The sequence below is a fragment of the Serinus canaria genome, chromosome 11, assembly GCF_022539315.1.
Source record: "Serinus canaria isolate serCan28SL12 chromosome 11, serCan2020, whole genome shotgun sequence".
Lineage (NCBI taxonomy): Eukaryota > Metazoa > Chordata > Aves > Passeriformes > Fringillidae > Serinus > Serinus canaria.
Window position 1 is genome coordinate 14,981,041 of NC_066325.1, and position 25,137 is coordinate 15,006,177.

General features: G+C 40.0%; 1 protein-coding gene across 4 annotated transcripts in view; it reads left to right on the forward strand.

Annotated features, from left to right (window-relative positions):
- The window catches only part of WWOX (WW domain containing oxidoreductase), a 471,276-nt gene that overhangs the window by 271,022 nt on the left and 175,117 nt on the right, over positions 1–25,137 (forward strand). The window lies entirely within an intron of this gene.

Genomic DNA, 25,137 nt, shown 5'->3' on the forward strand with positions numbered 1-25,137 from the left:
GGGATGCCACAAATCTGGGAAGCAAAGATTCTGTTGAGAAAGGAAGTAGTTGGAAACAAATCAAAATGATACTGGGGTTTGCACGAGTGAGTTTTTATATGATGAACTTTGTGAAATTTCCATCTGATATTTGGAATCTTTTTTTCATCAATGGAGTTTATTTTTTCAGTGTAAGAAAAGTATAAAAGTTGGTTCAGATACCCTAATTCTTTCTTGGGAAATATTAAAATAAAAATAAAGACATCAGCTTCAATGAATTTAAGGCAAAGAATAAAATCAGACAGGCTGGGTAAGTCATGGTATGAAAGACTGAAATACTTCTACTCTAAAAATGAAAATGACAGCCAGTGTTGTGCATGACCAAGGAGGCAATAGTACACTCTGCAGATGATGGTTTTGCTTTGACTGGGGATGTCACCCTGTGCAAGCACCGAGGGGACACTCTGCTGGGTCCTTATTACTGTGTGCATGGTCTCTTCCCACCACTGAGAATGGCATAACATCTGTATCATGTGGGCCTAAATGAGGCCATGGCACAGTTTTCATCAAACATTACATAGATTGTAAGCTAAAGAAAGAAAAGCATGGGATATAATTGGCATTTTTCTGCAGAGCAACTGACAGTGCTTTACAACTTATTTTCAGCAAGTGTTATGTGCATACCTTTGTTTCTGGGAAGTGACAGTACCTCATAAAGGAGGACAGTGTAAAGTAGATTAGCTTTTCTAGCAGGAGTAATGCCATTATGACATTCTCTTGGACACTTTTCGTACTATGCAGGAAAACCTGGCTCCATTTTTTTTTAAGATAAATTACAGCACAAGAACAAAAAAAGACAAGTACTCTGTCATCTTGGCATAATGCTGGGGATTTGTGACTATCCATGCATTCTGCCTGCACCGTGCTCTACACTTACACCCAGAAGAAATATTGCTGGTCTGTACTGCTGCACCTTGTTCAGAACACCATAGTTAATGTGGTCTCCATTAAAGTGTCTTTATTTTCAGTGGCTTTATAACTCTGATAAAAAGTCTTTGTAAGATTTAACAGGACAGCAGATCAGCCCGGCAGAGAGTTATTTTGCAAAGGTTTTAAAATGAAGTTTCAACTTAAAAACAAAATCCTTTTTTGTTATTCAGATAAAACATTTACACAAATTTTAGCTTGTGTGTGTTGCTGAATCTTGCACACCAATAGAAACCTTTTGTCAATTGTGGGAGGAAAACAAATCCAGAATCTAAAAGTTGTTTTTCTCCATAAACCTTGACTGCATGACACATTTTTAAATTTCCATGTGCTGATGATATTTACCCAGAAGCCAAAAACATATTGTACTCCTGACACTAAAAAGTTCTTGCAGGGGTTATAATTTCAGAGAGGGATATCTCTATTTTTCATATTTTCCCTTTAAAGAGATGCAGCTCATTCAGGGAAGACTTTCTAGCCAGGTGAGCCTTCATGGCCATGCAAGCTGCTGCAGCCTCTTTGATTTATTTATGGCCCAGCCCTGCTGAATTCACTGGGACCTCAAAATCTCACAGTGATGCTGAACTTGGACTGGGACTGAAATGGAAAAGGGGGGAGTTGCTTTTTCTGTCTCTGATTTCTGCAGCTTTTCTGTAAAATCTCTGTAGAGGACTGCAGCTAAGTTGTGTTAGGGTAACTTCCTTTAAGGCTTAAATCAACAGCAGATTGTTCAGTTTTTCCCATTGCCAGGGCTTCCATTCCTTCCTGATTTGCCCTTTTTCCCTTGACTTTAAGAAGAGACACTCCTCCTGCTTTTGTCCCATTTTTCACCTCCAGGAGGTGGTAATTCTATTGCTCAAATGGATTCCTGCTGGTTGCCAACACAACCATGTAATTCTGAGGGGAGAAAAATGCCTTATCTGCAGTTTTGATTTAAAGCAATTTCTTGAAAACATAATAAAGTTTCTCACCAATGGCATTAAAGTTAATAATCCTTAATGTTGAAAAGTGGTGGTTAAAAGAAATGAGCGAGCACTTGAAGGTTGCACTCTTTTATTTTAGCAGATAGGAACTCACTTTGGGATAGATTTCAGCTGCACCTGGTGCTGCCATGAAGGAGGCAAAGGGACAGAAGAGTTTCTGGGCCATCCTGGTACCCTCTGCACTCTGTCCCATAGCTCAGGTGAAGGCAAGGTGGTGCTCAGGGAAACCCTGGCAAGACTTTTGGTCCCAGAAGGAGATAGAGCTAAGAATGAGAGGGAGAAAAGAGAGGTCTGGCCTCTCTCCTCCCCAGCATTAATCAGCAGCGCAAAGCACAGGGAGCTGCAACCTCCCTGAAGTGCAGGGAGCTCTCTGAGCTCCTCCCAGCACAACTGGACACTTCTGGGCTTTGCTTAATTACTATTCCATCTAATTTTTTTAGTTCTGCCTTTTGCATGAACGAGCATATGACCTAGATTCAGTCACTAGAAATTACCTCTCTCCATGTCCTTGGCAGGTGCTAAAGGGAGACTTCATTTGACTAAGGAAGGATATTTTGTTCTTCAATATTCTTTATGTCAGAGGGTCTCAATTTATGTTAAATGTGTATCATCTTTAGCTTTTATTACTGTCCCTAAGGTATTTTCTTAAAAAGGCAAGTGCAACTGGCTTCTTTCCCTTTCAAGGTTTCTGTTACATATGTGAGTGTATATATATATATATATATATATATATATGATCTTCAAATTCATGTTTAAATATCTTCTTTCTAAGCCATGTGAACTTAGGTCCCATAAGCTCACACTTTTTAGTCCATGAATCAGCTTCTTTGCTTTTCCTAATGCCTTTTCAAGTGCTATATTAATATCATTTTATAAGGTGGTGACACAATATTCTGGCTGGGCTTTGCTGGAGAATGAAATAATCCTGTTCTAACTTCACTGAACATGCATTCCCATTCTGAGCATCTGTGGGTATAAGCATGTGAAATGGAAGATATGTGTTGGCTCTCAGTGGTTTTCCCTGTCACTTCACCTTTTGTTTTAAGCAATGAGTTTGCCATTATCCCAAGGTCCTTTTTGAATCCCTTCTGCTTTAAATCCATCAGATTTATCTGGTGTTTGTTCACTTCTGGCCAATGTGTAGTAGTTTACATGTGTCAACATTAATTCCATGAGTTGTGTCAGCCAAGTCAGGGAGGAGGCCCAAACTCCAGCACTGGGTTTGGGTAGGTTTTGTTGTTTCTTCTCTTTTTTTTTGCCTCCACGTTTGTCTTTCCCTGCAGTTGTGCAATGTCAGCAAGTGCAGCCTGTTTAGAGTTGCTGTTTCTGACTGGGTCATTTGTCTGGATTAGTTACTGCAGAGGTCTGGGGTGCAGCCTTTGGAGAAGAGCAGTCCCTAGGACCCTGTGAGCACTGCTTGTTCCTCCTGTGTCATGGGTGTGTGCATCCCAAAGTGTGCATCCCCATCCTGTCCCTATTCCCACAGCCTGGGCCAGCTCCAGGCTCACCAGCTCCTGGACCTGCTTCAGTCACTGCTGATACAAGGAATTTGGGCTTAGTTTAAAAGCACTGCTTGATATGTCTGGTCATAGCAAGAATACTTATTTTGGGAAGAAACTGAAGAGGACGTTTTAAGAATAGCCATTTGCACTAACAACCTTGGAGACTGCAGCCCTGGGAGCTGCCCCTGCTGTGAGTGATGTGCTGGGAGCAGTGAGCTCCCTTGGGACAGTGCCTGCAGGGGTGGGCAGGGCTCTGGCTGCACTCATTCCTGCAGGAATATATCCACACAAACCATTTCCCTGCAAACTGATAGCGAGACAAAACTCCATCACTTGAGACTTTGGCTAAAAGTGTTCTGAAATTCTGAGAAAATTATTAATTTGTGGAACAATCAATTTTTTGCATCAACCTCCCAACATTGTTGGTCAGGCTGAGTTGGTTTGAGTCTTGTATTTCTTAAATTCTTGCTAGCTGCTGTCTACCAGATTATTGCTGCATTAATTCTCATACAGGCTGTCTGTAAAGAGAATAGAGATTATTTGAGATGCTATGCATTAAGGTTTAAGTTGGCAGATTTAACAGCTATTTATCTCTAGGGAAAGTGATCTTTCTAACTTTTTGAGTTAGCAAATGCTCCCTGCTGATACCGATTGCTCTTTTACATGTGTTCCAGGCCCCCTGGAAGTAATTAGCAGCAGGATAAATACCTGCAAGATTATAAGGTTTACGTTTTATTAAACATTTTTGAATTTCAATACCTTCCTTGTCATGAAAGCACTTCTGATAGTGAGCATACATCCTCTAATAATGACACAAATCATATTACTCTCAGCCATTTATCAGCATTCATAACATTTTGCTCCTGCAAAATTATTCTGTGATTTTGAAAAGTAATAATCTGAAGGATGCAGCAGTACTTAACACAGCAGAGATAAGATGAGGCAAAATTAGTGAGCAATTAATGTAAAAGGTTTTCTTAGTTCTTTAGTTGAATTTGTGTAAAAAGTATAAAAAGTATTCATGCTGTAGTCTACTTTGCATAAAGTGCAGATAATTAATCTGTGCCTCTGTATTCTGAGCAGCACTGCTGTTGAAGAGGTAGATGGGCAAGTTGCTTAAGATTGAGATTTACTCTGTTGGTCCTCACAAACTTAAATAAAAATAGACTTTTATGTGAATTTACAGTAACCCAGCCCACACTTGTTATTCTTTCAGGTCTTCCTCATATTGCCAAACCCCCTGGTAGGCCCTGGTGATTGTATTAAAGCCATTTCTGTTTAATACATTGATTGCATTAAAGTAATTTATGTTTTTTTCTGTTCTCCTTAAACTGTCTTTTAGGGACAGTTACCAGTGAGGTTGATGGGCTAGTTAGGTGCAGGAGGGGAGCAGAGTTTTCCTGTTGCATGGAGAATTATAAGAATTAGAGTCAAGCATATGTGAAAAATGCAATTTGTATTTCCATCCTAGCAGTTAGGGCACACAAAGCTGTGACAATCCCAAAAGGCTGTGCCAAGAGTTTCTAAATCTTAGGGGAAAAAAAGGCAACATTTAGCCCTCAGTAGGATTTTTTTCCATATCCTACTTTTCTTGACAGGGAACACTAAATGCAACACCACACATAGTGGTGTGGGGTGTAAGTATGATTTCACTGTATGATTGACCTCCTGCTGGCATCTGTTTGATCTCTGGGACCTGTACATCCCTTACTTTAAATAATGCTCCCAAGGACTGCTTGCTGGGATGGATGGAGTTCTTCTCAGGCAATCTGTTGATTCAATTCAACATCCTCTTCCTTATCTTTTATCTTACAGTATTTTATTTATTTTATTTATTTTTCGTGGTGCTTAGAAAGAAATTTCTGTGAAAGTGAATCCACACATTCTTCTCTTGGGCATTTGTCATGTCCTGCCTGAAATGTAGTTCAGAGTTTATGAAACAAGCCAGAGAATTGCATGCTATCTCAAGAATGTGACTGTTTGCTGTTCTCCCTGAGAGATGCCCTGTACTTGGTTCTCTTGTCTCAGTAGAGGAAAGGTCTGCTGTTAATGATGGCAGTAATGTTATAATCTCATTTTGATTGGGTGGTTCTTTCATCAGAAGGTATTAATGCATGTTGTGTTTGGTCAGTGCATAATACTCTTGGTGGGGGGAGGAAAATGGACAGACCTGTATGAAAAGAATGTCTTATATCAAATGTAGAAGTCAGAGTTTTGGGGTTGCTGATGGCACATGGAACACAAAGCATTCCATCCTTTTCCAGGGTTTCCCAACAGCAGGGCGAGTTCTGCATCTGCCTCATTTCCACAGTTACAGTGCCTGAGACAAATGCAATACAGAAGTCATGGCACAGTGCAGTTGAATGTCATATCAAAAGGACTATTTTCAAAATAGTTCTGGTCATCCAACAGAAAAACACTTCAAATGTATTTGCCTGTTACTAATCACAAGGCAGATGCTGAAGCACACATTTTATAGAAGAGCTTAATGTTGACATAACATTGAAATCTGCTCTTTTCTCACACAAATCCTGAAAAAGTGTACATAATTATACACAGATACACAATATTTTACATAGGAAAATACAATTAATGCATATGCAAATGCATAATTAGGGTATGTGCTTTACCTGGAATTATACAAAGATTCTTGTTGCCTACATTAAGTGTTTTTTCCTGCTGGTTTGTTTTATCTCTGCAGTATTTCTGTACCTCGTGGGTTTGAGCCAGGGTTTTTGTCAGGTGTCTTTTCAGCAGCATTTGGGGCAGATCTGTGGCAGGGCTAAGAAAGTGGAAAATGAGATCTTACAAACAAAGTCATTAGCACTGCCATTTTCAAAATAACAGCAGAAAAGTGGGAGTAAATCTTTCTAAATGTCTCAGTTTTTTCCACCTCGAAGATCTTTCTGGGTTTGGTTTGTGTCTTATACACAAGGGGAAAATGTTTATCTGCTTAAAAATAAAAAAGAAAAAAATTATCTTTGATTACAACCTGGCCTTTTCTCTGCTGTGTGGAATGTGTTAAATTTGCAACAGTTGTAAGAGTGTTTTAGTAAAACCATTATGAACTACTGTGAGGACTAGAATCCCCCATTATGTCACTGATAAAAGGGAAACAATTGAATATGACCCAAGGGTGGATTATTGTCACCAAGCAATGTTAGGGAATGTGCATTGCAGTTAGAGTAATTGCACAGCTAACTGATTTCCATCCCTTTAAATTAAAATTGCACTATGAAACTACATTCTCTAGTTTTGCTTACCAAGACATTTAGGAACTGTTTTCAAAGTAGAGCAGACTTGAAGTCATCTGAAGAAATGGAGGGGAAAAAAAAGTCCTTCTTGCATAAATTATTTCCTATGAGCAACTAAAAGTTCTGGACTGAAGAATTGTGTCAAACTAGAGCAAATATTGCACAGGAGGCAAATAAACATTCATTGTCCCATGATCCAAACACAATTATATGAAACTGCAGAAGTCAAATTGGTTACAATTTTTTTCATCATTTAATGAATGCAAAGAAGAAAAGAAATTATATAAAATTGGCTTCTTTGATTTCCTTACTTTTATTTGGGAAAATTTTGTCTCTCTCTGGATATAGGAAAACTCAGGGGGGACAAGAGATTCAAAGCCTTCTGCAGTGCTTATGCAGAAAGTCTGCTGTTAAGACAGCAGCAAGCCAAGACTCATTAATTAATCTTATTCCTATATTTTTCTCATGAGTTTATAATCTCTATCTCATCCTAGACTGTTACACTTCCCCCCAAACATTTGTATGTTTTAAAAGCCAGTAACATCTTAAAATACCAACTACCACAAAACTGAAAAGCTACCAGAATATTTTGGCTCCTTTTTCCAAGTTGGGAAACACATAAGACACAAACAAAATAGATACAGAACTTGGCTGAAGTTTACTTGAATTTTGCCAATGAAAGCTTGCAAAATACAGCCAACTTGGCTATTAGAAAGATCCCTTGAGCCAGCACTAATTATGTCAACAAGTAGTTTGGGCTCAGTCCTTAGCGAGTCCTGCACTTTTATAGGATGGGAGGATGAATGTCATATATATGTAGGGAGCTGAGCAGCTGCTTCATTTGCCATTACTCCATTTAAGGGTGTGCTAACCTTGCAACAACCTAGTGACATCATCATTTTTCACCTTTTTCCTTTCTCATGGGGTATGTCTTCACAATAAGCCCGAGGTGAAAAGGTTTCCTCGGCAGGCAGACAGCCTGCATGACAAATGTGCTGAGGAGTCAGAGAAAATTTTAACCTGCCCTACCTAGCCACAGTCACTTTTTGCACCTAGGAGCAAAGTGATAAATGCTTTTCTTCAAAAGCAGGGAGGGGTGTAAGGGAGAAGACATGGGAAAAGAAAAAGTAGGATATGCCACGTATGATCTTGTGCTGAATGGATCTGCATGCCTGTTTTTGTTTTCCCCTCAGGTAAGCAAGCAGAGTGCCTGACCCCTTACATCTCGGTGATGGGGTTCAGACAAGGGGATGCTCTTTGTCTGAAAAATCTGAGCAGTATTTCTGCATTGAACAGATCTGTGTTACACTCACCTTGGTGAGCTGGGATTTGAGCTGCATTTTCACTCTGTGTACTGTGGCCTAAAGAGAACTGAAAAGCCACTGTAATTTTTATGGATATTCCCTCTCACTCCAGCATAATGCCTGACTTTTCCATAGGTGATTTCAAATCTCTCAATGTGCATTGCACTCTGTTCTGTTGTGTCCTAGACTAAAGCCAGGTGTGAGTAAAGCTCATCGCCCTTTGCAGTTGCTCATCTGTAAAATGCCTGGCTTAACAGAAGTGATTTAAAAATATGATGTAAAATTAGCTCTGAGGGCTGTGTAGACATATCTATATCATTTCTTAGTTATTAATAAGTAAAGATGTAATCCAAGAATTTATCAAGTATTTTTCCATTGTGAACTTAGGGATGGCAGGCTGGTGGCAAAGCAGTAAAGGATGGAATGTTCATTTTGCATTGTTATGCTGGGACAAAGTCCTGCCAGAGCTGCTGAGCTGAGCCAGTGTGCTGGTGGGAGGTGTTTGTGTCTGTCCAGTGGCTGTGGGGTCATCCCTCAGCTGGGGAGGGTGCCTGGCCCCTGCCTGTTCCCCTGTCCCCGTGGGAATGGAGGCTGTGGTGTCCCCACGGTGTCCCCTCCAGCAGTGCTGGCTGCTGTGCTCATCCCACAGCCAGGAACTGATTCCTGTGTGATCCCTGCACCTCCAGGGAGAGCTGATGGAGCAAGCAGGGTCATTGAAACCTGGAAAAAAGCGGCTGGATGGAACAGATTTAGGATTGGGATATAAGGATGGGTCTCCAGGAGATGGGTCAGGGACAGGGAGCAGGTGATGTGGAGGTGCACCAACAGATCCTGGCCCACAGCTCTGCACTCCCTGTGCTCGCTCATTTGGGAAGTTCAGTGGACATGGTAATGCATAAAGTGCATAAAGTGTGTGCATTTGGACCTGCATAACGTATCAGTGCAGCCTGCCCTGGAAAACCTACCAAGGAGCCAGATGGGGACAGCTCTCCCACACTGTACCACTTGTGATGCACTGAATAGAAGACTTTTCAGATATTTTAATTGTCACATTAAGATTTTTAGATGTAAAGACATCTTGATTGAGCAAAAAGGCTTTTAGCTAATTTAAGTTGGAATAAAAGTGAACGTTTCAAAGCTGTATGGTGGGAATAGATTATAAATGAAGCATTTTCCTCCTTAGGGATATAATCAGAATGCAGAAAAATCCCTGTAGGGAAGACATTCATAAATTAGAAAAAAAAAATTGCTAAACAGAAGCATCATATTGCCAGATATTAAGCTGGAAGTATGCTAAAAGAACCCTGGCCTTGTTTGTAAAGTTAAGAATAAATCTGTTAAAAATAATTGAATTTATATTTAACTTGAAAAACAGGGTAAGATCTTTTATTCTGCACTTATAAGTTTGAATACACCTTCAGCTGCTCTTAGTTATCTCAAATTAAATCTTAAATTGAGCTTGTGGTTCTGTGAATTAATACTCTGGCCTTTCAGCTCTTTTGCTGAGGTCATTCAAATCTAATGGTAGAAATGGTCACAGGGTCAAGTCTGGGTATGTAGAGTATAGAAATGGTTTAATGATGCCAGCAGATGTTTGCATTCTGCATGTTGGAGTTGTAATGCACTGGTGGGCTCTGTGAAGGCACTCGATTATCACGTTATTATATCTTCATTCTATCTGAATTGTGAGGTAGGGAATAAGAATGCATTAAAATAAGGTGACAGTTCTGCCTTCAACCAACAAAAATAAGCAAAATCAGAGTTAATTTTCTCCCTATGCCCTTCTTAACTGTCCCTATTGTGCTTAGTCATTGTCAGGGCCCTGGGAGGTTAAACTTAAATAAATAGGCTGCAGTTGGCTCAGAAAATTGAGACACATAAGAATGACTTTGAAGTGCTTTGGGTTTACCCATTATAAGGCAGAACTTAAGTATTGTATGTATAGACTTTATTTCTCTATTAATGTCGTAATTCTGTAAAGGGTGGAAATATCTGTGAATATGAAAATGTTAATAACCAAGGAGCCAATAAAGAATTATGAAGTCCCAAGCAGGTTCTGTCATGTGAACTCAATGCTGTTCATATAAATAAGAGCAGATTTTGTATAAATATGTTAGAAGAACAGGACGTGCATTACACAGTCAATAATTTTGGATTATAAAGATATTAAAAATCAAGTAAATCTACAGAATTGCAAACTGCACTGTTTGCAGCTTCTAAATACAGACTTGCATTCTTAATGCTCATTTATTCTTTTTTGTTTAAATTTGACCTCCATTCCACCTCTTTCTAAAACCCATTGTTCCAAAAGCACTGGTGTTTTTTTCACTCAGAAACACAATGTAGCCCACATCCCTAAACAAAAAGGATCCCAGGACAGTTCCATTCCAGTTCATGGTAATGACATTTTGCAAAGCTCTATTCCTAGGCTAAAAGTCACACATGAAGCTTCATCCTTTCGCTTGTAGCAATTTTTAAAATAATTTTATAGTAGTTTTAAAAGTAAGTAAATGAAACATGACCAAATGCTGACCAGCCTTTTGTTTGTCCGTTCTGTGTAAACACCAGCATGGGATATTTACTGCTGTTGTGAGCTTTATTTGTCATCTCTCCTAGTTCCTCCCTGCCACCTTTCTCCTTGGTGTGCACAGATAATTACAGCCAGCCATGGTGATTGTCATTAAGGCTGTGGCAATAACAACTCTTCACAAATACACTGTGATTTGAACCTACTCCATCATAAGTTTATCCAGTAATAATGCATTTCATGGACTCACAGGGGGGTGAATATATGGCAGTGCACAGCTGTAAATTGCAGGAACTCCTTAAGTCAACAAGGACTCGGTGTCCTGTCAGGTGGGGCACACGTTCCATGGGATGTGTTTTTCAAAGGCTGCTTCCAAGCTGCCTGTCCTTTCTCCAAAGGTCTGTGCACAGCAGTGTTACCAGGCTTGTGCAGAGGGCAGAGCCTGTGTGCTCCCGTTTGCTGCTTGGAGCCAGCAGAGCGTAGGAGAGGGGAATGAGCAGCCAGCCTCTGGGTCCTCCAGCACTATCATTGCAAGTAAATAAATAAATAACCTAAATTCCCCTTCCTGAGCAAAAAGCTGCCTTCAGGTTCACCTCTGCAGTCTTGTTGAAAGCAGTGTATGAACCAGCAGAGCGCCCTGTGGTGACTTTCAATCCCCCAGTGCATTTCCTGTGCTGCCACACCTGCTGTGCAGTGTCAATGGAGTACAAGGGGAAGAGGGAGCATCTCCTGCCCCCTGAAAGTCCTTGGCAAAACCTGCAGGAGAGCTGGAGCAGTGCAGGCATGGAAAGATCACTCGAGCCTGCTGGATTGTTGTGTTCTGCAGCAGCGTGGAGGGCTGTGGTGAAGTGTGATAAATTTGATTCTTCTGCACTGTATTGTCACTCTGTTGCTGAGGTGGCCTTGTGAAAAGGCAGCAGCAGTCCACAACAGAGAGCACCAGTTAAGTCCATCAACAGCATGATTTTTCTAATGGGAAGTCTTGTTACCATTTGTCAGCCTGGAGATGTATTTTGACGATCAAGAGATATTGTGCAGGTGGTTGAAATAATTTTGATGTATTGGTTTTTTTTGTTTGTTTGTTTCCAATGCATGCTGATTAATCCTAGGTTGTATATCTCACCAGATTGGAAAACAGAGTCTACCTGTGTGATGAATGTGCTTGGAAAGGTTTAAAGTTTTGCTTGCTGTAACATCAGTGCCCTTGAAGGCTGTGGACTGACTGATCCAGGACAGAGTAGAACCCTCTCTGCCTCTCAGATGCCCCCTTCCTCCTGCCCTGCCTCCTCCTGGGAGGCTGAAACCCATGATGCACCAAGGGCTGAGTCTGTGCTAACCCAAGAAGAATTAGATAATTTTTTATTGCTGACTTTTCTGGGGATGGCTGCCTGTGCTGCTGGGGAAAGGCAGGAAGGCAGTGACGAGCACCTGGAGGCTGTGCATGGTTCATGAGAAGTGGAGGGTGGTAATCTTAATCCTCACACAGATGAAGCTGTGCCTGCAGCCTCAGCAGGAACTTCTTCAGAACCTGCAGACATGCCTCAAGTGAAGCACAAGTATGCCTAAAGGTTCAGAGTAAAATCACATAGAAATTCCCTCTGCATCTATTTTACCTGTGGACTTGGTTGTGCAGTTTTTTATGTGTCTTTGTGCAGGGAAATGTGTTGGTGCCACAGATTTATTGGCAATGTCATTATCATAAAGTTCTAAACCAGAGTTTCCCTTTCTGCCCCCCAGACTGAGTGCAGAGGCATCCCAAGCAGTGATCCTGGTCCCGATAAGCAAGGAGGAGGGATGACTGGAACAAAGGCATCATGTTGTGCAGGCTGGTTTTTATCCTCAGTCAGCTGGATTGCAAATAAAGAGATAAATATGCATTGCCAAAAAATGTATTATTCTTTTCTTTTTCTTTAAATACTGCGGGGTCCCTCCCTTGTTCTACAAGCAGACCTACAAGGTCGCCAAATTAAACCTTTACACAATCCAAAAATTGAATCTTACTACATCCATTTTCCTAACACAATTTCTGCAGTGCCTATTGGTGCTGACAGTTTTGGTCACATATCTCTATTGTGCTGTTCACTTTTATTTGACAGTGCAGGATGGCATCAGCATGTATTGGAGGTAACATCTGAGCTGTGGCTGCTCTCTTGGGACTGCTGTACTACTTTACCTCCTTGCCATCATAAATGGATGTTTCTGTCATTCCCTAAGATTTCCTCCTGGGTTAGGCATCTTTCTTTAATTATTAATCAAAAGCAATGTAACAATCGTTGCAAACAAATGTATCACTGTACTGAAGCAAGTATGTTGGATGGGATGTTAGGACTATTAGTGGAGCAGGGTTTGGATGTAAAGGTTGTGATCTTGTCTTTTGCACATCTGCTTGATACATAAATTATTATGCTCATCTGAGTATTGTATTTCCCTGCTGCAAAAAGAGAAAAATGCAGCAGCCTGGCTTTTTCTGCAGCCTGCAAACTGAACAAAGGCCAAGTGACTTATGCAAAGCCATTCCTGAAATCTGTGACATAGCTGGGACAAAAATGTCCTGAGTTTGAATGCAACCATATGCTTACCACAGGGAAAAAAGAGAGCATGGCTACAGATAGGCAAAATCCCATTGCTTTTGTTTGAGTTGAGGCTGCTTTCTGAACTTCTATTGTCTGGGCAGCTGAGACTAGTGGATGAACTTTGTGTGACCAGAGTTTTCACAAATGTTCCACTTGCAACAGTCAGGCTTCCAGAAAGAAATCTCCAATTGGTATTTTGGGTTTTTCTAGGCACAAATCAAAGTGTCACTGCTTGGGTCCCAGTTTGCATTCACTCACACAGGTCTCACTTCAGGCATGGGACCCGTGGCAGTGCCTGGGGAGTGTCTGCTGTGAATTAAATACCTCTTGCTGGAGGCTGCACGACTTCCCACTGCCTGCTCCCCTTCCTGCACACCCAGCTTGCCAGTTCAGCCACAGGAGATGGGGTTTCATCACTGAAAACTGCTACTCATTGTCTCAGAAATAGAATATCAATATAAAAGATTTGCACAGAAACAAAGCAAAGGCTTCATTCGTTTCCATTCACAGCAGCAGCTCAATCCTGCTGCTGAATATCCTGCTGCAGATGTACAGAGCTGGGGCTCTACCTAATAAAACATGTGTGATCAAATCTGAACTGCTTGTCTCTCCTTGAGACATTCATTTAATACATAAATTTAATATACTTTTCTTTGATAAAACTCTTATTAGGTGCTGAAGACATTGCCATCTTAAATATCAGACTAAGGATATTTATTGACTCCTGCAAATCAGTAGTTCTGCTGAAGATATTAAGCTCCAAAGTAAATTATCCATATTTCATTGTGTGCTATATGTAAGGGTACAATACATTGCATTGTAGTATTTAATTTTTTTTTATTCCTGAATTTCTTACAGGTATCAGTCTTAATTCAAGAGAAGTCAGGCCATCTATTTTAATATTAGCATAACTGTAAAAACTGCCAGAAGGAATTGCCAGCTTATGAACATTCACTTCCATTTGTGTTCACTCAAATTTTCAGAAATGTTCTGTCTCCTCCAACAAGCCTCTTGCTATTATAATAATAATATGATAAAAACATCTGCATTTATTAAAAATTGCAGGTTTTCAGCCCTGAGTCACCCTTGTAGGGGCACTGAATTTTAGCCCTTATTGCTGGAAAATAAAAAATTTTCTCCTTCCTCTGTTAACATCACATTGGCTTTATAGGAAGCAGGGGGCAAACTTTCTAGAGCAGTTGATAGCTGCTGTGTACTCCACTCATGATGAAACTTGTGTGAATTCTTGCTTTGGCTGATTTGGAAAATGCACACTGAAAAGTGAGAATGATATCAAATTCTGACTTTTTACTCCTAGAAAAAAGAAATCCAAACAGTGAGCTGCACTATTTTAATGAAACTGTTTTAATCTGCCTGTCTTGAAAACATTTTCTTCCTTTAATCCTGCTGCACTCTGAATATGATCACTACATGGTAATGAGGAAGAGGTCAAGGTTCCAGTTGTGCATTTCTTTCTCAGTATCATTTACAGGATTCAGCCTCTGTACTTTTAAATATGCTTGACCCCAACCTGGCTTCCACTCTTCCTGCAGGCCTTAACCTCACCTGCCTGTACCAGTCTTGGCATTCAGGGGATGTTTTTAAGGCTTGAGGAAACCACAGACAATTAAATAGATATTTAAACAACTAAAGAAGAGATGTTTTGCTTGTAAGCTTATGCCAGCTCAATTTCCTTGCTTTTATCATATTATAAAAACTATCACTGTGTGATAATCATGGGAGAATTACAGCAATTTCTGAGTAATTTGAGGTTATCTGTAAAAGAATAAAGTTCTTCTAAATTATTAGCTAGATACATCCCATATAATGTAATTTAGTGTTATTCCAAAGGATTTTTAACTGCAAAAATAATTACCAATCAAATGTTTGAATATTTTATTGGTGGTTAAATTTTATAAAACCTTCCATGAGTTCATGGAAATGGATTTTTTGTGTACAAGACATTGTTATCCTGCTTTTAAAATGCCTAGATTGTGGGTGTTCCTTCTATTTCCATGAACAGGCTAGACTGGTTTTGGGTGCATAAAACAAGAAAGATGTGAACTCCCACCATTAGGTCCATGCAAACAGTCAGCATCCAAATTACAGGTGCTCTTAAAAGGTCCTTCAAGTCTCAGATTCACAGGCATGTTCCTATCTGAGCTCATCAAAATATATGCAGAAAACTACACTGCATTTTTAGTTGCCTTGTGGGATATTTTTATGGGATATTTGGAAAGGTAGATGCCATATAGATCAGAGATTGCTCTTGCAAAAGTTATTAATCTCTGAGAATAATTTCTCCACAACGTTTAAATACCTGGGGTGTAGTGGGAGAAGAGGTTTAGTTGTGAAGGAAGAATAGTTCAGGAAGCTGCTGATAGGAAGAGAATTGGGGCAGGTGAAAATATTCCTCCCAAATTCTGGGATTCACCTTTGATTTTGCTGTGGGGGAACAATGGTGAGGGAGATTCCCTGCACAAGAGTGAAACTGAATTTAAACCTCAGCTTGCAGGCTGAGAACCCAGTGAATTGCAGAGTGTGTCCCTTTACTCTGAAAAAGAGAAAAGGAACACGAGCAGCCTTGGACTCTATGTAAATTGTTTCATTGTACCTGCTAAATATAACATGAAAAACTTGGGACTTGTAAAATGTCACCTGCTCTTATCGAGCTCTGAAGAGATTACCTCTTAACAGAAGTTTCATTTTCATTTTCTCCAGCACTTACTGAAGTGAACGAGGGCCGTGACTCCTTTCTTTCCTAATCCTAGCCAGCAACTTGCTTTTTTCTGTGTTTTATGTCATTCCAGATGACATTGCATCAAGGCAATTCAGTGCTGCATGCCGTTGAACCAAAAGCAATTTAAGTCAAAAAATGGACAAATATGGATGTCATTTATAAAGCTTGTTCAAAGGTCTCTGGCACAGCTCAAAGCTGAACACTTTGGAGGTGCAGCAAGGTTTTCCTCCACTTATTTCTGGAGCCAAATTGTGGGGGTTTAATAGAGGTCTGCTGAGCGAGTAGCAGACAACACTTTGTACTTAGAACAATCCTTTCATAATCTGGAAGTGGTTTTGGTTTTGTATTATTTATAGAAACTTTTTAGAAGGAAAGTATGGGACCCATTACAAAAACAAGTGTAGCAGTGTCAGTGGAACAGCTTTGCAGACTGAACCCCAAACATCTTGTTGTACAGTTTGTTAAAATCTGAAATCTTGTCCAGTGTAGAGAGTTGGAGTATGATGAGGAAAGAAAAGAAGTGGTTTTCAAAGGCTTCCCTGTTTTCACACCATTTTAGTCATATCCTGAATGCTGTGCTGTTTGTAAATAAATTTATTGCAATTAATTATCAAATATTTCTTGTATTTCCAAAAAAATACGTTTGTCATATATATTGCTATTGGTAAAAAAGGGTTTAAGGATTCTTGTCAGTAGGTTTGGCTGATTAAGAAGGAACTTATTTTAATAGCAGAATAACATCATCATAGCTTCTTGAAGCAATTAAAGTAATTAATTACTTGCATTCCCTTACATTTTATCTTCATTCTCTATCTTCTGCTGCACTCTTTTCCAAATAGTAAATATATTCAGTAATTATATCTGATAACATGTAAGTAGTTTATATTAGATAGTGAGATATATAATTCAGATTAAAATAGCCTAGATTACATCTAGTGTATATTACATTTATTTTATAAATGTGATGCCTGATGGCTGCATGTTTCAAAGGAATTCTGAAAGTTTGATAAACTGATAGCACTTTGTACAGAGGATTTTATTTCACACACCTCCTTGGCTCTTGCAGTAACTTGTGGAACAAAACATGGTTTAAGAGTGCATGGCAGCAGAGCTAAACACTAAGGGGAAGATGGGAGCATATCCAGTTCAAACTGCCTCTGGTATTTAAGGCACAGCCACTGTTTAATATTTTAATAGCAGAACCCAATAACATTTGTGGAGTGTTATATCCTCAAAAAACCCTAAAATCAGCCTGCTGCTGTAGTATTTAAGACTTTATCCCACATACTGAAAGAGACTGTAAATATTAATTGAAATACTACTACAGAATTGTTGCTATTTTCGGATGCTCTTGAGATTAAAGCAAAGATATCTGAAAAATGCTGCTGCCCTTAAGTAGCAGCTTCACCTTCAGCCTGCCAGGGTGACTGTACCAAGGACAAGAGGCCTGGGGTGCCTCTGGGGAGCGTGTGGAATGCACCCTGAGAGATGCATTTTGTGCTTCCCACTGAGGCCTCTGGGTGTGGGGCTGCTTTGGGGGGCAGAAGGATGGGACAGTGACTCTGAGTTCTCCCATCCTGCTGGACGGTCAGTGACCCCAGGGGCTGACCCCAGGGGCTGACCCCAGTGACTCCCCAGTGGCTCATGGCATCCTCTGTCCCTGGGTTTCTGTCCCCTCCAAAGGGCTGCATTTGGGAGAGTCACTTTTGCCAGAGTTTGACCTGCAAGATGGGGCTTGGTTTGGAGAGCTGTCCCCAAGTGGCAGCAGAGGAGTCCCTGGCAGGCTGGGAGCACAGCCTAAGAGGACAATTCTGCCTTGCTCTTGAGCCAGCACTGCCCCTCAGGGATGAGTGCAGCTGACCTCACCCTTGTCTTCCCAGGGAGTTTTGGAGGGCAAAGCCCAGTGAAAGACTGTGTGCCATATTATTAATTTCTACTTTGGTGAAATATTCCTCAGCACTGAACAAACATTACAAGTAACACATCTATTTAATGGAGTGAATTATTCCATTATAGCTGGTTGCTATAATGGGCAGTTAAAGCATGATAAACAAAAGCAGCAGAAGTGTGATGTAGTAGATGATCAGATCTCTTTTCCTTATATCTGTTTTGTCAACTTGCCTTCATCTACTCTCAGTTTTCTTTGGTGGGCAGTCATCAAGGCGTGAAATAGCTGCCTTCCCACGTTACCAAGCCATGTAAATTTTGCTTTGGGAATGAGCTTATTGCAGGCAGCATTCCTAATCATGGTGCCTGAGCACCACTTGCATAGGGAGGAGCACACAGAGAAAATGTTTGAATTCTTAGAGGAGGCGTAATTAAAGTAATTCTCTAATCTGTGGCCTGGATGAAGTTTAGCATGTGAAATAATGATAAAAGGTCATAAATATGTTAGAAAGTTAGCATATCAAAGTAATTGAGAAAAAAGTGGTGACACTCAGATTGTGGATGCAAATGAGCATATCATTAAATGATGCTCTGAACAAAAAGACTTGGAAAATGCCTCTAAAAACATGTATTTTTCCTATTGCCAAGAGCAAAATGCCTTTTTTTTTTTTTTTTTTTTTTTAATGCTAAGGTTTAGTAGCCTTCCTGTGTTTTGTCTGGTGGTATAGGTTGACCGTAATTTTTTTTCATTTCAAGAACTGTATCCTATTGATGTTATTGCTGTCCACTACACTCCCTCCTAATGGCAGAGTAACACTGAAAGCATAATTGCATTTCCTAATTATGTGTAATTAAGCAAAACCCAGATGATGTATTCAGTGAGCTCTTGGTATAGCCAAGGGTCAAGGACTTCTGGAATTTTGTAGCATTTCTCTAAATAAGCACATTATAGTGTTAAAGCCAAGATACAGTTCTGTGCATTCTGTTCTGTAAACCTGCTTAACAGCCGAAATTTATAGTATTCATTTATTTAGCTGAGTAAGGATATAGTTGAGATTTCCCCCCTCCCGTTTTTAGATTTGTCGTACTTAACCCAGGAAAGGGACTTTAAACTCAGCACCATAATGTTCTGCATGCTGACAAGCTAAGTGATATTTATTTTTTCAAACCTTAATCCTTTTGAAACATGGAGAAATAAATACATCCTCTTATCTAGCATATGCCTGAGACTGGAAATAAATTCTTATTTCCTTGTAGTCCTGTACCAATGGCCTACAATGAATAATTTGGGCAGTCTCACTGAATATAATAGGAAGAGCTTCTCTATTACCAGTGATAATTATAAGGCTCATAATGGGAAACCTCCAAAGCCCTACCATCAATCAAGGAAAATAAACAATGGAAAATGATAGGTATATAGAAGCGAAAATTGCAAAACCACACATGAAAATGCAGTATTTTCTGCCAGGTTATAAATCATGGGGGAGTCATAATTTTAAATGTAATTAATATCCTCAGATTAAAACGTAACTTTTTAAGGAGTTTAGCAGACATTTTTAGAATCAGGAGCTGGATGAGTCAGAGCGTCAGTAATGGGATTAAGGAGACTTTCACTTCTAGATCATTAGGTCAAATCTGACCCAAATCCACAGTGCCTGAGAGTTATCATTTCACAGTTGTGCAGTGGCCTTTGTGAAAAGATTTGTTGGTTTTGGTCTAGACCAAAGCAGGAAGGGTCTGAGCCCAAAACCAGCTGCTCTGTGGGCAGTTTTTTTCTCAGAAAACAAAAGAACTTGGCCTCCATCATCTCAAAACTTGCATTTTGGAGTATTAGAGCATCATTAAAAATCCTGTGACATGAATCCTTCCAGTTGCAGAAGCCAAGAACAAAATGGCCTTTGTGATGGAGCTCGCTGGAAGTGATTTCTCCAGGCGGGGGGGGTGCAGATGAACATTGTTTACTGGAATTTTTTTCTCTCCTCGTGTCATGAATGCTTATATTGGAAACCTAAGACAAAGAAGAGGCAAAGGCTTCCCACATGACTCAAAAAATAGATTTGAGTGATCACAGCAAGGTCCAGTGCCACCCCCGGCATTTAGCCATCTCCACCATTTTGTTGGTAAAATTCTTGATGAAGATTTGTAAATGAACGATAAGTTAGTTTTGCTATTGGATGTAAAAGAAGGAGGGACCCACCAAGTGTAAAGTATTAGTATCCAAATGTTGAAAACTCTAGTTTTTGGGTTTTTTAAAGACCTTGTTGGTGGATTTGGATTGTATGTGGTCCAATATGGATGAGCTCAGGGGCACATAGAGCGTTGTCTTAGGAAGGATTCAGGCAGGACCTGGATCCTGCAGTGCAGGGCACTGTGAGGGAACATGTCTGGCTTATTCTCCCACCTCTCACCATGGCCCAGGGGCTCTGGTGGCTCCACTTGGCCTCAGAATTCAGTGCTGCAGGTTAGAGGCTTTGCAATGCTGTCCACTCATCCACAGTGCCCTTCCCCTACACATCTGGTAATGTCTAAATTCATCTCTTCATGCTGGTGGACCTCTCTGTCACTTCCTTTCCCTTTAGTGAGATCTGAGGACGTTCAGGCCATGGAGTTTTCTGTGTCTCATCCCTGTGGTGACTCCTGGATTGGCTCTTTGGGGAGGCACTGAGGTAGCCAAGGTTTGCCCTGTGCTGTGTGTGTGGATGAGGTCCCTGGAGCCCACTCCCACTGAGATGGGTGGTGAAGTCAGTCTGGCTCACAAACCTCTGCCCTCCTGCAGTGGGTTTGTGCTGGTGCTTGCAAAGCCAGCACAGAGAGGGTGCCCATGCTCAGGGGCTGCACTAACAGGTGCTTTCTTAATTTCCTTGTGACCAGTGCCACTGCCTCACCTCCCTTTGGACTGTGGATTATTTATTTACTCCTGTTCATTCTAGGACACTCACAGAGATGCTGACTCACAGTTTTATATTTCTTTCTTCCTGGCCCAAAGCAAACCCAGGTCCTTCCTTTCTTTCCTTCTCCCTTCCTGTCCCCTATGGCCCCCAACCCACTCTCCAGACACAATCATTTTTGGCAGAGCTTATAATGTGAAAATACTGGAGGACCAAGGAAATGTCTATTGCTTTAGTTACACTATGATCATCACCAGTGGTTTATTCTATGGCTAAATCAGTCAGTGCCTGAAGGATTCAATTCTTTAAATCCTTTCTCCTGTTTTGGGATTCCTCCATGTTCTTTTCCATACATCTAACTGAAAGTGAGGCTCTTCTTCACATGATTTCCATCAACCCCAAATATATTTTTGACAGTAGAGAAGCCTGTCTACAGTCTGAATAAAGTTATTTGTAATGTTGTTTATTCATGCATGCACAATACTAAGTATTTCCCAGAAATATTTGTTCCTGTGCTGGAAGGTTAAAAGGGGCAAGGACCAGTGAATCATTGAAACCTGGTGCAGCTCTAGCAATGCAGTTTGCTGCAGGGCTTTGTTTCCTGTTGTGAATTTCATTTACTAGGTACCCATGGCACAAAGCTTTATTAATTGCATGGAGAAATGACACAACTATTATTCCCAGTAACAAATGAGTCACTAAGTTTGCAACAGCAAATGGAAGATAAATGCATGCGTGTGAGATCTGAAATAGTTATAGGAGCTCTTCCTAAAAATACATTTCAACTGATTTACAGCATTCCTGAGTGGTTTAATGTGCTGTACTGTGGGTGATATATTCAGATTTTCAGAGTCCTGATGCATTTCTGAAAAGAATGTCCAGTGTTGTTGTAAGGATTAAATGTCCCACGGGGAATGAAGGCACCAGAGAATGGAGGACAATGAAACATTAGATGTAAAAACAAACAGATGTAGCTCAATAAGTAAAAGGTCAATATGTGCTGAAGACCAGCATCTGTAAAATCAGAATGGGAATTTCAAATGGTCAGAGGCCTGTAGGGCAGCAGAGCTCCCTCCAGTCCCTCCCAGGCAGAGGAGCCATCAGACAGCCTGTGCTGAGCATGGGCTGAGTGAAAGAGGAGCTCCCCTCTGATATCTTTACTTGCTTATTAAAAAATTCATATGGTTAATATTTAAGTTTCAGAAACCTGTGGCCAGCAAGAGAAAGTTCTTCTAAATGACCCCGATTGTGCTAATGTAACAATCTAATGAAAACTTTAGTGCTTATCTTGGCATAATTTCCATTCATTTTTGCTGTTCTGATTATTAAAATTGCTCATTTAAGGACTATCTTTTGTTTTGTTTGATTTCAGCATTCCCTTTGGTAAGAATTGCAAAAATTGTGAGGAAGTGGATTTAATAGACACGGTCTCAGAAATGGTTAGTTAAATGGGGCTGCAAATACTCCCAATTTTTCCCTTTGTTCTTCTACATATGTTTAAAGATATTTCTGTTAATTTACAATTTGAAAGGTGGGTGAGAAGCCGAGAGTTTGAAAAATAGATTACTGTCTTCATTAATACAGGTTTGACCTACAAAGTCTTCACGTACTTAATGATTAAAAACCAAAGTACTAAATAATAAATTATAAGAATTTATAGGAGTCATCATCTTGAAATTAGCTTACTGAATGTTCTTATCATAATAAATCTGAGTGGGTGTCTAATTTAGCGTTAGCTGACTAAAATTATATGTTGCAGCCAGATAAAAAAAAAAAGAAAAAAAACTTTTGTTTCAAGACAAACGATGTGAATTTAATCAGAAGTAACCTGAAAGGCTACCGTATTTTGTTGTGTCTACTTTGCAGAAACTTTGGCAAAACTGGTAGTGGTAGAATGAAGATCGATTTCAATTTGGGAATCTGGCAGACAATAAAATTTCCTCTAGCAATTCAGAGATGTCAATGATAACACTTCCCTCACTGCTCCAGCCAGTCAAAAACCCAGGGAACAAGTGACAAAATATCTGCTGTATCCCTTACTCAATCTCAGTGCAGCAGAATCATCTGCCAAGATCTTTTTATATGATTGTAGAACAATCTCTCTCTTCCCTCTTTATCTCTCACTGTTATAAAAGATGTTTCTCAATTCAGTTAGAATGTATTTCTCTTTTCACATGAATATGAAATGTCACATAGAGACTAGAATGTTTTCAGAGCTGATGAGCTGCTGCTAAAATTCAGCTGCTGGGAATCCTTGAAGGAAAAGAAAGAAAACCAAACATTAATTTAGGAAGCATATTAAAAGCAGTCCCAATCAATATTTTGTTTCAATGCAAGCAGTAAAAGGGATCCTGAGCCCTTTCTCAGGACAGTCACTCTGAGCCAGAACAGTGGGTCTGGCCGGTGTGGAGCCAGCCTGCAGAGAGCCAGTTCTGCTCAGGCTTCACTGAGCCAAGCACTGGGGCTCACTTTGTAAAGAGGTGCTGAAACCCCAGCAAAGCACCTTTGCAAAGGAAATTTCTCTCTGCACTTTATAAAGAGCAGCCAGAGCTGCAGAGAGCAGTCAGGTTCTGCTTCATCCTTTCACTTTGCCTCAGTCCCTCGCCCTAATTAATTAGAGGGAAAAATGCCTTCCAGAGAAGAAGAAAATACCTCTGGGACTTTCATCAGGAAGTCACAGCTCTTGTGTTTAAAAGGGAAAATTGTTGTTGTTTCAAGTGTAGAATTTTAAAATGTGGTTCCCCAGTACTTAATTTTTATCATTAGTGCCAATTCTGCAGTGCTAAATGCTGTTGATAATATTTAAGTTTCTTCATGTAAACATAATTTTTGATTGCAGATTCCTAATCAGAACTAGAAAACCCATGTGCCTCAATCATTTTTCCCAAAGAGCTCCTGGAGATCAGATTCCTCTCTGAAAATGCTGATTAGTCAGGTTTCAGTACATCCTTTCTGAGTATTCAGATGTGGAAAAAAGGCAAAACGAAGATGGGAGTATAAAAATTAGAAGCATTATCAAATTAAAAGAGCTTATATCTCTCATTTTCTAAAAAGCCTTTACCTTGGCAGATGTCCTGCTGTTGGACTTGCTGTGATCCCAATATGAGGCTCTTTTCCAGTGCTACCCACCACAGATGCCATAAAATAGAGAATAGTTCAGGTAATTAACATGTAACACTGTAATCATTGGTAAATTGGAAAAGAAGATTCTTGTGAAATAATTTTTATTTGTCTAATCATTAACAGTTTGATCCAAACTTCCATTGGTTTTAAGAGTGAAGATGAGCCCCATTTTCCATCTTAATTTTATTTTCTGCCTTTTAGCTCATGACCAGTGGTATTTCATTGCATAATGTAGTGCAAAAAGAGAGAAGTGCTGAGACCAGAGCTTGGGAAGTCAGTCTCTACAGCTGTCAAAGACACATTCCAGGGCTCTTGGAGCCATGGGATAACTGAGAATATTAAAAAAAGAGCAGGTGTGACACTTCTCAATATAGTATTAGGTCAAAGGTTGGACTTGGTCACCCTTGGAGGTCTTTTCCAACTTAATGAGTCTGTGAGTCTGTGGCTGTTTTGTGCTCTGCTCTTTTCCTTGGTGCCTGTGCAGGTTTAACCAGAGTTAGTGGTGATGTCTCAGTGAGCAGTGAAAGATAAACCAAGCACGAGGACAGGGCTACTTCCATGCTCAGTGGAAGAACACTCATTTTAGAAGAGCTCTGGGGTTTGTAATGGGAGAGCTGTAAGGCACTGATGTTTTTTTAACACTTATTTTCAAGTATCATTAGCATTACTAATGGGTGTGTTACTTTTAAAGGCTTGACTCAGCAGTTTCCACGTGTTCCAGATTTCTGGCTGCTGATCTGCAGCTGTGTTGCTGTGTAACAATGCAAGGTCATTTTGGTGTCACATTTGGAGAAATAGCAGAAACTGGATTCACTCTGGATTAACATAAAGCCCCCTTAAGATTTCAGTGGGAAAAAACAAACAAACCTCAGCATGATCCATTAACATCAGGGTTCAGGGGACAACCTCCAGCATGGGCTCTAGAAACCCTTGATCACAGACCATGGTCACTGGGAACTCTCTGCACTTGGATGCCATAACCTTTTTTCCCTGGTCTTTATTTATTTAATTATTTAAATTCATTAACATATTAATTTTTATTCTATTATATATTTATTATTATATTAATTCATTTCATTAAGTTATTTAATGCAAAGGAACAGAGAATTTGGGTGTTGTTTTCCACTTCATTTTAGTAGATCATGTTTTTAAGATAAAACTGGACACAGATGCCTCTGTGTGATACATGCAAAGTTACAGGCAGGGAAAAGGAAACAACATTTGGCAGTATCAAATTTCTTTGTGGTGAAGTGGTGCTCTCCTACTTTCTCCCTGCAACTTGTTGAGGTTTACATTTCCATGTAACATTATATATTGCATAATATTTCTTAGGATTCAGCCAGCCTGCTAAGAAAACATTGAGAAAGGAGAAAGTGTGCATTTCCCAAAT